Source organism: Austrofundulus limnaeus, unplaced genomic scaffold (genome assembly GCF_001266775.1).
Source record: "Austrofundulus limnaeus strain Quisiro unplaced genomic scaffold, Austrofundulus_limnaeus-1.0 Scaffold889, whole genome shotgun sequence".
Lineage (NCBI taxonomy): Eukaryota > Metazoa > Chordata > Actinopteri > Cyprinodontiformes > Rivulidae > Austrofundulus > Austrofundulus limnaeus.
Window position 1 is genome coordinate 2952 of NW_013953291.1, and position 9736 is coordinate 12687.

Sequence of the window (9736 nt, forward strand, 5' to 3'; positions counted from 1 at the left end):
CCTCATTTGTGAAAAACACCCCGAGATACTTAAACTCCTCCACTTGGGGCAGGACCTCCTCCCCGACCCAGAGAAGGCACCCTACTGGTTTCCGGGCAACCTTGGCGGAGTCCAACTCTCACCAGAAACAAGTCCGACTTACTACCGGCAATGTGGACCAAGCTCTAGAACCAGTCATATAGGGACCTAACAGCCCGTATCAACAAGCCTGGTACCCCATACTCCTGGAGTACCCCTCACAGGAGTCCCCGAGGACATGGTTGAACGTCATCTCCAAGTCCACAAAACACATGTAGACTGGTTGGGCGAACTCCTATGCACTCTCCAGGACCCTGCTGAGGGTGTAAAGCTGGTCCGCTGTTCCACAACCAGGACAAAAACCTCACTGCTCTTCCTGAATTCAAGATATGGCTATCCGACGGACCCTCCTCTCCAGGACCCCTGAATAGACCTTACCAGGGAGGCTCAGAAGTGTGATCCCCATATAGTTGGAACACACTCTGCTGTCACCCTTTTTAAATGGGGGACCACCACCCCGGTCAGCCAGTCCAGGGGAACTGCCCCCGATGTCCATGCGATATTGTAGAGTCGCATCAACCAACGCAACCCCACAACATCCAGAGCCTTAAGGAACTCCGTGTGAATCTCATCCACCCCCGGCACCTTGCCACCGAGGAGCTTTTTAACCACCTCAGTGACCTCAGCACCAGAGATTGCAGAGTCCGACCCAGGGTCCTCAGGCTCTGCTTCCTCATGGGAAGAAGACGTGTCGGTAGGATTGAGGAGGTCTTCGAAGTATTCTGCCCATCTACCCACAACATCCCCAGCTGAGATCAGCAGCGCACCATCCCCACCATAGATAGTGTTGGTGGTGAACCACTTTCCACTCCTGAGACTCCAGATGGTGGAACAGAACTGCTTCAAAGCCGAACGGAAGTCTTTTTCCATGACCTCTCCAAACTCCTCCCATCCTGAGTTTTTGCCTCAGGGACCACCGAACCGCAATCCGCTTGGACTGCCGATACCTATCGGCTGCTTCCGGAGTCCCACAGGCCAAAAAGACCTGATAGGACTCCTTCTTCAGCCTGACAGCATCTCTCACCACCAGTGCCCACCAGTGGGTTCGAGGGTTGCTGCCACGACAGGCACTGACAACCTAACAGCCACAGTTCAGGTAAGACGCGTCGACAATGGAGGTACAGAATATGGCCCACTTGGACTCAATGTCCCCCACCTCCCCAGAACGTGTTCAAAGTTCTCCCAGAGGTGTGAGTTGAAGCTCTTTCTGACAGGAGACTCTGCCAGACGTTCCCAGCAGACCCTCACTATACATTTGGGTCTGCCAGGTCTGACCAGCATCCTCACCCACCAACAGAGCCAACTCACCACCACGTAGTGGTCATTTGACAGCTCCGCCCCCTCTTCACCCGAGTATCCAAGACATGCGGCCACAGATCAGATGAAACAACAATAAAGTTGATCATCGAACTGCGGCCAGAGTGTCCTAGTGCCAAGAGTATTTATGGACACCCTTATGCTTGAACATGGTGTTCGTTATGGACAATCCATGACGAGCACAGAAGTTCAATAACAAAACACGGCTCGGGTTCAGATCGGGGAGGGGGGGGGGTCCGCCCAACCATGCCTCTCCAGGTCTCACTGTCATTACCCACATGAGCATCCCCAGCAGAATGAGGGAGTCCCCGTTAGGAGCACTCTCAGCATCCCCTCCAAGGACTCCAAAAGCGGTGGGTAATCTGAGCTTCTGTTAGGCGCATAGGCACAAGAAACAGTCAGGACCCATTCCCCACACGTATGTGGAGGGAGGCTACCCTCTAGTTCACCGGTGTGAACTAGAGGGTAGCCTCCAGTTCACCGGTGTGAACCCCAACATACAGGCACCGAGATGGTGAATAGGCGCCTGCAAAGCTCTCAGTTTACCGGTGGGTCTACGTTCCTACCTTCATCTTTGGTCACAAGCTTTGTGTAGTGACCGAAAGAATGAGATAATGGATACAAGCGACCAAAATGAGTTTCCTTCGCAGGGTGTCTGGGCTCTCCCTTAGAAATAGGGTGAGAAGCTCAGTCATCTGGGAGGGACTCAGAGTAGAGCTGCTGCTCCTCCACGTCGAGAGGAGCCAGTTGAAGTGGCTTGGGCATCTGGTTAGGATGCCCCTGTACGCCTCCCTGGTGAGGTGTTCCAGGCACGTCCCACAGGGGAGGAGGCCCAGAGGAAGACCTAGGACACGCTGCAGGGACTATGTTTCTCGGCTGACCTGGGAACACCTTGGGATTCCCCCCGGATAAGCTGGCCCAAGTGGCTGGGGAGAGGGAAGTCTGGGTCTCTCTACTTAGGCTGCTGCCCCCGCAACCTGACCCCGGATAAGAGGAAGAAAACAGACGGACGGATGGACAACTACATTTTCCCTGGTGCCTGTGTTCAGTGGTACGTACATGTCAAGTTGTCCAGATTGTGTGTAATTTATACAGATTTTTCCTTATTTTGAAGGTGGTGAATGAACCATCATTAATTTATTTATTTTATGACTCTGTATCATGAATCTCAGAATGTCAAATAGTGAGCAGTTGAAAGGAACAGCGCACCAGGAAACAAATATTATAAGAAGTTAATTTACTAACAATATTTATATCTATACATGTATTTGATCAAAATCTGCAAGAGAAAGTTTCTGGGTGAGTTGCCATTCTAAAAGCTAGGTATTGACTATGATGAAAGATTGTTTTTCCTTTTTTTGTCACTTCAGTAGAAAACGAAACCAAATATTATTAGTTTATTTAGTTTATTAATTTCTTCATTATCAGTGACTTTTTTTAAGTGAAGAGAAAATAGAGAAAGAGAGAAAAACACAGAGAGAAGTAATTAGAATTGAAATTAGATTTGAAATAACGATTAGAAGTATATTAAATATACACCAACAAAACACAGGACCACACATCCAACACCTGTCTGCTCACCTGAAAAATAAATAGATAAATACATGGAAGGCATATATAAATATATGCACATACCCATACATATATAACGATATRCATACATACATGCCTACATTCATAAATATTGTCAGTATATACACACAGACATACAGTATATACACACTCAGTGACCAGTCAGAAACCCCCCGGAACAGAACACCTGTTTGTGAACGGTTGTGAACATGCGTGTATATACAAGATTTCTCCAATGGAATATTTAATAGTGACTGTGGAGGACCGGAGACCCAACCCCCAAGACACGAGACAGACATAGGGAAGACCAGAGCCCAAGGGCCCAAGAGGGATCCCGAGCGCAGAGCCCCAAGGGGCACCTGTACGGGAAGATCTGCCTTCCCACCCCCAGATAAGACCATAGGGGAGAACTGGGAGAGTCCCCCCAGCGACCACACGCACAGCCCCCGGGGYCAGCAGTGACAAACTCATGGACCCCACCGGCACCTGCCATACCAGAGCAGATCCAGGAAAGGGCACAGAGGTCCGGGCCCCCAGCGCGCACCCCATCCAGGCCAAAGCCCGACAGCCCCAGCAGGTAGTCACCAGGCCAGGCTGGCACACACCCCAGCGCCCAGGAACTCCCAGCATGCCGGCGGCCAGCCGCACACCCCACTGGGGAGCCGAGTAGCAACAGGCCCCCAGATAAACCAGCAGGAAGTGCAGCCCAGACAGCAGCCTGAAACCAGCAGGAAGTGCAGCCCAGACAGCAGCCTGACAAATACCCAAACAAACACATTCACAATTGCACCATCCCACCGTCATCCTGACCCCCAGTCAATCAAAGACATACAAGGACACCACATTCCACTCATACCCCTGATACACACTCTATACCCACCAGGTCCTGGACATGCACCCACCCCCTAGTGGAGGCAGTACACACCCGAACCCAGGAGGTAGATCCAATCATTCTGAGGTGAAGAGAAGCAGATATCCGAGGCCCGGCCCGGGCCGCACCAGTACGCCCGGCCAGCCCCCCGCCGCAGAGAAGCCACAACCATGACCACCCCACCACACCGCCAACGACCAAGTGCACCCCCCCCAGCCATCCATCCCCCGGAACCCGGCAGCACCCCAGCCAGGGGGCCACCCACAGGAACCAAGAGTCACAAGATTGTTTTTCTTACAGATTATGGAAGAAGCACTGGTGTCGATGTGCAGGTAAGTATTTCCAGGTTAGTTTGATCCAGAGCGAGAAGGAGCAGGCAAGTTGGACCCATGGACCACTGGACAAGGAGGCAGGTGAGTGAGGTACAGAACCAAGGATGAAGAAGCACAGGTGAGTGAGACCCAGGACCCAGGGCAATAAGGCACAGGTGAATGGTACTCTGATGAGCAGCTTGGTGAATAGATTCCAGGATGAAAGTGAGCTCAGGAGATCTTTTCAACAAGAGGACCAAGGCAAGGACTCCACATAGAAAAAAACCACATATATAACATATCTTTTATCATCTTTACTAAAGGGTAGAAGATGTTCCAATGTTGACCAAGCCATCTGAAGAGACCGTTATCGTAGAGGAGCTCTTAAAAGAAAATTTTGCAGCTGCTTCAGATCTCCGCCTACATGACAAATTAAGGGTGTGGACCTGTCTAAAAACTGAACTCGTACACTCAAAGTTATCAAAATAATTTGTTGTCACAGATTTTACATACCCTGTAGAAACAGTCTGGAATGCCCTACACCGGTGGTGAGGTTGAGGGCAGTGAGGACAGGCTGCAGAAGAGTTGATTTCTGATGGTTGATGAGAGTCTCTAAAATAGAGGACAGTAGTCCAGTAGTACCATGGAGGGAGGTCTACCCCGACGAGGAGTCTGGGCCGTAACAACCTGATCATCTGCCAGAACATGAGTGGGTTTAAGCCTATCAATACAGACTGTCTCATTACACCATCCCAAACCTAAAAGGAAGTGTTTGGGGCCTGGTTGGAGGACCCTTAATGGGCCATCATACAAGGATTGTAGTGGTATCCTGTGGGCATTGTGTCAGACAAAAATAATTTTAGAGGCCTCCAGGCTCTTTGGGACAAAAGACTGGGGCAAAAAATGGTGTACCAGGCCAGGGACACGAAAAGAGTACCCGAGGTGAAAAATGCAAAGATGGAGCAAACTGTGGTGAGGGTACATCAGGCAAAAACTCACCCGAGACAAGCACAGGCTGACTGAAAACCAGTTTAGCTGGGGAAGTGCCAAGTTCCTCTTTGGCTTCAGATTGTAACCCAAGCATGAAACACGGAAGATGTCAATCCAGTGGTCACCGGTCAACGCAGAATGGAGTGCAGGTTTTATTGACCAATGAACCCGGTCACACAACCCATTAGCTTGTGGGTTTTATGAAGTGGTGCGGCGGATCTTGGTCTCAGACCCTTGGCCATGGTAGATCAAAGCTCTGAAACAAACTGTGGGTCCCTGTCAGACTAATAATGCTTGGTTTCCATTAGTGCCACTACAGCATGGTCTGACTTAGCCCAGCTCTACTCAGTACAGTTTGGCTGTTTTTCAGCCACTATAGTGGCTGGGTTCTGGGCGGTCCCAGAGTCTGAAAATTGACACCACACACTTTTGCCAGCAGGTGGCAGTATTCTCCATTAAGCTATTTTCCAGCAACCATAAAAATGTAGTAGAAGATGAAGACTGCCTAACACAACAAGATGACACTGGAGCTTTGTTAAACATTCTGCTCAGCCTGTGGCTTTTTTCCAGACGCCAAAAAGAAGACTGCAAGCAGCAAGACGAAACAGTCAGGAGAGGTACAGTAGAGCGTGGGAAGTCATAAAGCAGTACGAAGACAGGACATGATCTAATCTAATGAAGTTCGTTGTGTCTATAAAATCAATCTTAATATGTTTTCCTAATTACTAGACACTTTTTTATTTTTATGTCTATACAGACATACCTGACATGTTTCGACGAGTACTTCCGTCTTCATCAGAGGTGTCACAGCTGATGTTGATTGGAGGCGGTGTCGGATCATCAATATTTATTGACAAGCCAACTCCGCCCCCTGCTGGCTTCAGTGCTGGAGGATGTCATTCCAGGTATTTGAGAGCTTGTAGACCCCCTCATCCCGGTTCATAGCTGTGTGGGCTCGCTTTCTGATCTCCATCGCATCCATGATCCAACGCTGATATTTGTTGTCCTCTCTGCGGATGATTCTGGTTCCTTCCCAATCCATAACATGATTTTCCCTTTTGCAGTGGTCCGTGATGGCTGATTTGTAATTTTCTTATAAAGCTTGTTCTTTTTTGGATCGTATTAGTCTTCCTTCTGTTTCTTTTTGATGTTCTTTCTTCCTTGTAGCTAAGGATCATTCCATCTCTCCTATAAATGTTTATTGCAGGTATGGCATGGTAGTTCATATATATTACATTTTCTATCTTGTTCTCTTTGGTCTTTAGGATGTACGAGCATTTGTCTAAGTTTTCTGTGTGGTTTGATGGCTGAACTAATGTGGTGTTTCTTAAAAGTCCTTTGGATGCGTTCCGTGATTACTCCGATATACTGTATGGTAGCATGACCATTCCTTGGTTTTCTGTTCTGATTTGTATTTCTTAGGTTTGGTTCTTCTTTGTTCCACCTGTTTTATTCCTTGTCTTACAGCCCAGGTTGGGTATTGACATTTAAGCTAATGCTAATCTGCTAGTGAGCCAATCGTAAAAGTGTATAATGTTCATTAAATAAGGTTTAGTAATAAATACGTTGTGTGTGTTTCAGATGAATCTCCTGCGAAATAAGCGCCACAAACCTATAGTCTGAACGTGTGGGATTATTGTTTGGATTATTGTTCCTGGTTTTTACAAACGTGCAGTGATCGCAGAACTTAAAAGAGATGTTTGATAAGGTGTTTTAAAAAATTAGACTTGTTATTTACAGATGATGCAATATGACAAGGTGTACGTTGCAATTATAAAAGAAATCCCACAGTGCTGTCATCACAGAAAAGTAGCTTCAATAAGCAGCTGTAGATTTGAAAACATTCAATTTAACTTTGGTCTTAAATCATAAAGACATTTTTAGTTGAATTCAAAACAACTGGGATATTTTGGTCTCTATGAATCTTTTCAAGCTGTAATATAATTTCAGTAGCATGACTTTGGTATGGTTATGGTATATGGGGATGGGTGAAACCCATGTGAGCGGAGGCCTCATAAGTGGGCCCATTACTCTCCCCAAAAGAGACATTGAGTTTTTAATCAAACCTTCGCGTCCCTTGAAAGAAGGACACCAGATTAGAAACAGTGTTCTGAGTTTCTCAGGATCCATAAAAGGTTCTACAAGAATTCTTTCCCTTTGACTACTCAGGGCCAAGCATTGGCCCAAGTAGTGCAAAGAGGTCGCCAATTCAATGCCACAGGCATCACACAGACCATTTTCATGGAGTCCCATTATCATTTTATAGTGGTTGAGCAAGTTGTGCCAAGTTAGACTCCAACCAAAGTACTTAAAGTTTTCCTTGTCAGGGCAAGAAGGGCTTTGACAAACCAAGGATTTGGGCCATTTATCGGTTCTCGTGCCTGTCTGCAATCCGTCAGTTCCCTCCAGCGGATTGAGTGTTGACATCTGATCCATGCCTGTAGGGCAGTCCTACAGATTGTTGTTGAAATGCCAATAGCTGATAAGAACAGAGTTTTGAGTTCTAAATAAGCACCAGACCAAGACAAAGTTTTACGAAGTTTATTGTGCAGAGGTGAATGAACCAGGAAGTGCTTGGACCAGATTCTCGTCAGATCTAAACACAGGAAATTTAGATTAGTGGCAGAATGATATAAGAGGACTTTCCAAAGAATTAAAGCCACTAACCTGTTTCCAGTTGAAGGACTCCAGACGGAAACTTTGATGGAAGAGTTTGCGTTCCAGTACGGTGCGGTGACATCACCGTTAATTTGGTTGGAGTGTTTGTGTCCAAAAAGCAAGTTCTGATAATCCGTGGTACAGGCGTGGGTCGAGATCTAGGTGGTCAGATGGCTGGAGGTACCGATCAGTGGTGAGGCAAAGAGCAGGAGTCCAAGAAACAAGGTGTGAGTCGTTACCGGTAAAGCAGATGGCAGGTGTAATCCGTTAGGGGGCTGAGGCGAGAATCGTTGAACCAGGGGACAAGAACAAGGTCGGGATCAAGAGGCAAAAACGAGACATGGCTGAAACCGCTGGAGAACCACAGGCAAGCTGATGGCAATCTGGCAGTGAACTGGAGAGTGAGACTGGATTATATACTGAAGGAAACAGGTGAGTAAACTGTTGAGCTTGATGAGGGTTTCTATGAAGGGAGGTGCGAGAGCAATGAGCAGGAGGTGGATGTGAGCTGTAAGGCTGGGAACAAGACTGAGGAGAAACTGGAACATGAAATAAGATAATTAAACTAAACTGAGGCATGATCTGGGCAGACAGGGACAGAATCATAACAATAGCAGGCTCTGGTCCTTTAAAGTGGGCTTGACTGCCAGCTCTTGCAAGGTAGTCAGCTCTCTTGTTACCATAGATGCCAGTATGTCCTGGTACCCATTTAATAGTAACACTGTTAACTCTCCCCAGTTTGTTAACTGCCTCGGCACACTCCCAAGCCCCTAGTGACATAAAGTGTGGGCCTTGGAGAGCTCTTATAGCAGCTTGGCTTTCTGTTAGGATGAATATTTCCTTCTGCATACTCTGAAGTTCTTTGAGAGATACTACTTAACTGTTACAGAATTTACTTTCACACTACTTAATGGTACTACAGTTACAGTATGTATGTTCTCTGTTGTAAACATGTTGATGCCATGCAGGGAAATTAGCGGCAGGAAGTCAGAGTAAGGGAGAGACAGGAGCAGACCAACAGGGAAGAGAGAGGAACACAGAACAGATATTTTGTTAGAGAATCTTGTGATGGCAATAATATTTGTAAATTTTGCATTGATGATATCAGGTGTGAATTAAGTTTTTTTTCTTTCCTTTCTTTCTAATCTGTACTTCCTACTCTATGTGACTTAAATTATTTTGGCAAAGTCATTTGTGTCTGCTGTGAACCTTTGCTGCTGTGAGACTCTGTCCTACTGGCAAAATATTGCATTAATATGAAAAACACAACTTCAAATATCAACTTCAAAATATAATTAAAATACAAATATAAAATAATCAGTCAACAATTACTGCACTCCAAGCAGTCCTTTGCAATATTGTGCACAGTGATATTGTGATAGTAAATGGTAAATGGACTGTACTTATATAGCGCCTTTCTATCCATCCAGGACACAAAGTGCTTTACACTGCAGACATTCACACATTCACACACTGATGATGGCAAGCTACAATTGTAGCCACAGCTGCCCATGGGGCACACTGACAGAAGCGAGGCTGCCATACACAGGCGCCACCGGACCCTCTGACCGCCATCAGTAGGCAAGGCGGGTAAGGTGTCTTGCCCAAGAACACAATGACTGAGTCGATTGGATGGGAATCGAACCGGTGACCTTCCGGTTTCAGGTCGACTCCCCTAGCCACCCTACCACAGCCGCCCCAAATCATCATACCAAAGCCGTGATGATGATATTTTCACAATATACAGAATTGTTCAACCCTATTAAAGCCTTTTTGTTGGGTGGTTTGCACACAACACTATTTTTCCAAGAAACATTTGAAAAAAAAAAAGAAGAAAGTAAAAAATCAAATAGAATTTTGTGAACATTTTGCTGTAGTTAATTTATCACATATTTCTGCACAGACAATTTACGAATCCTTCAGGTTTCCAATATAATGT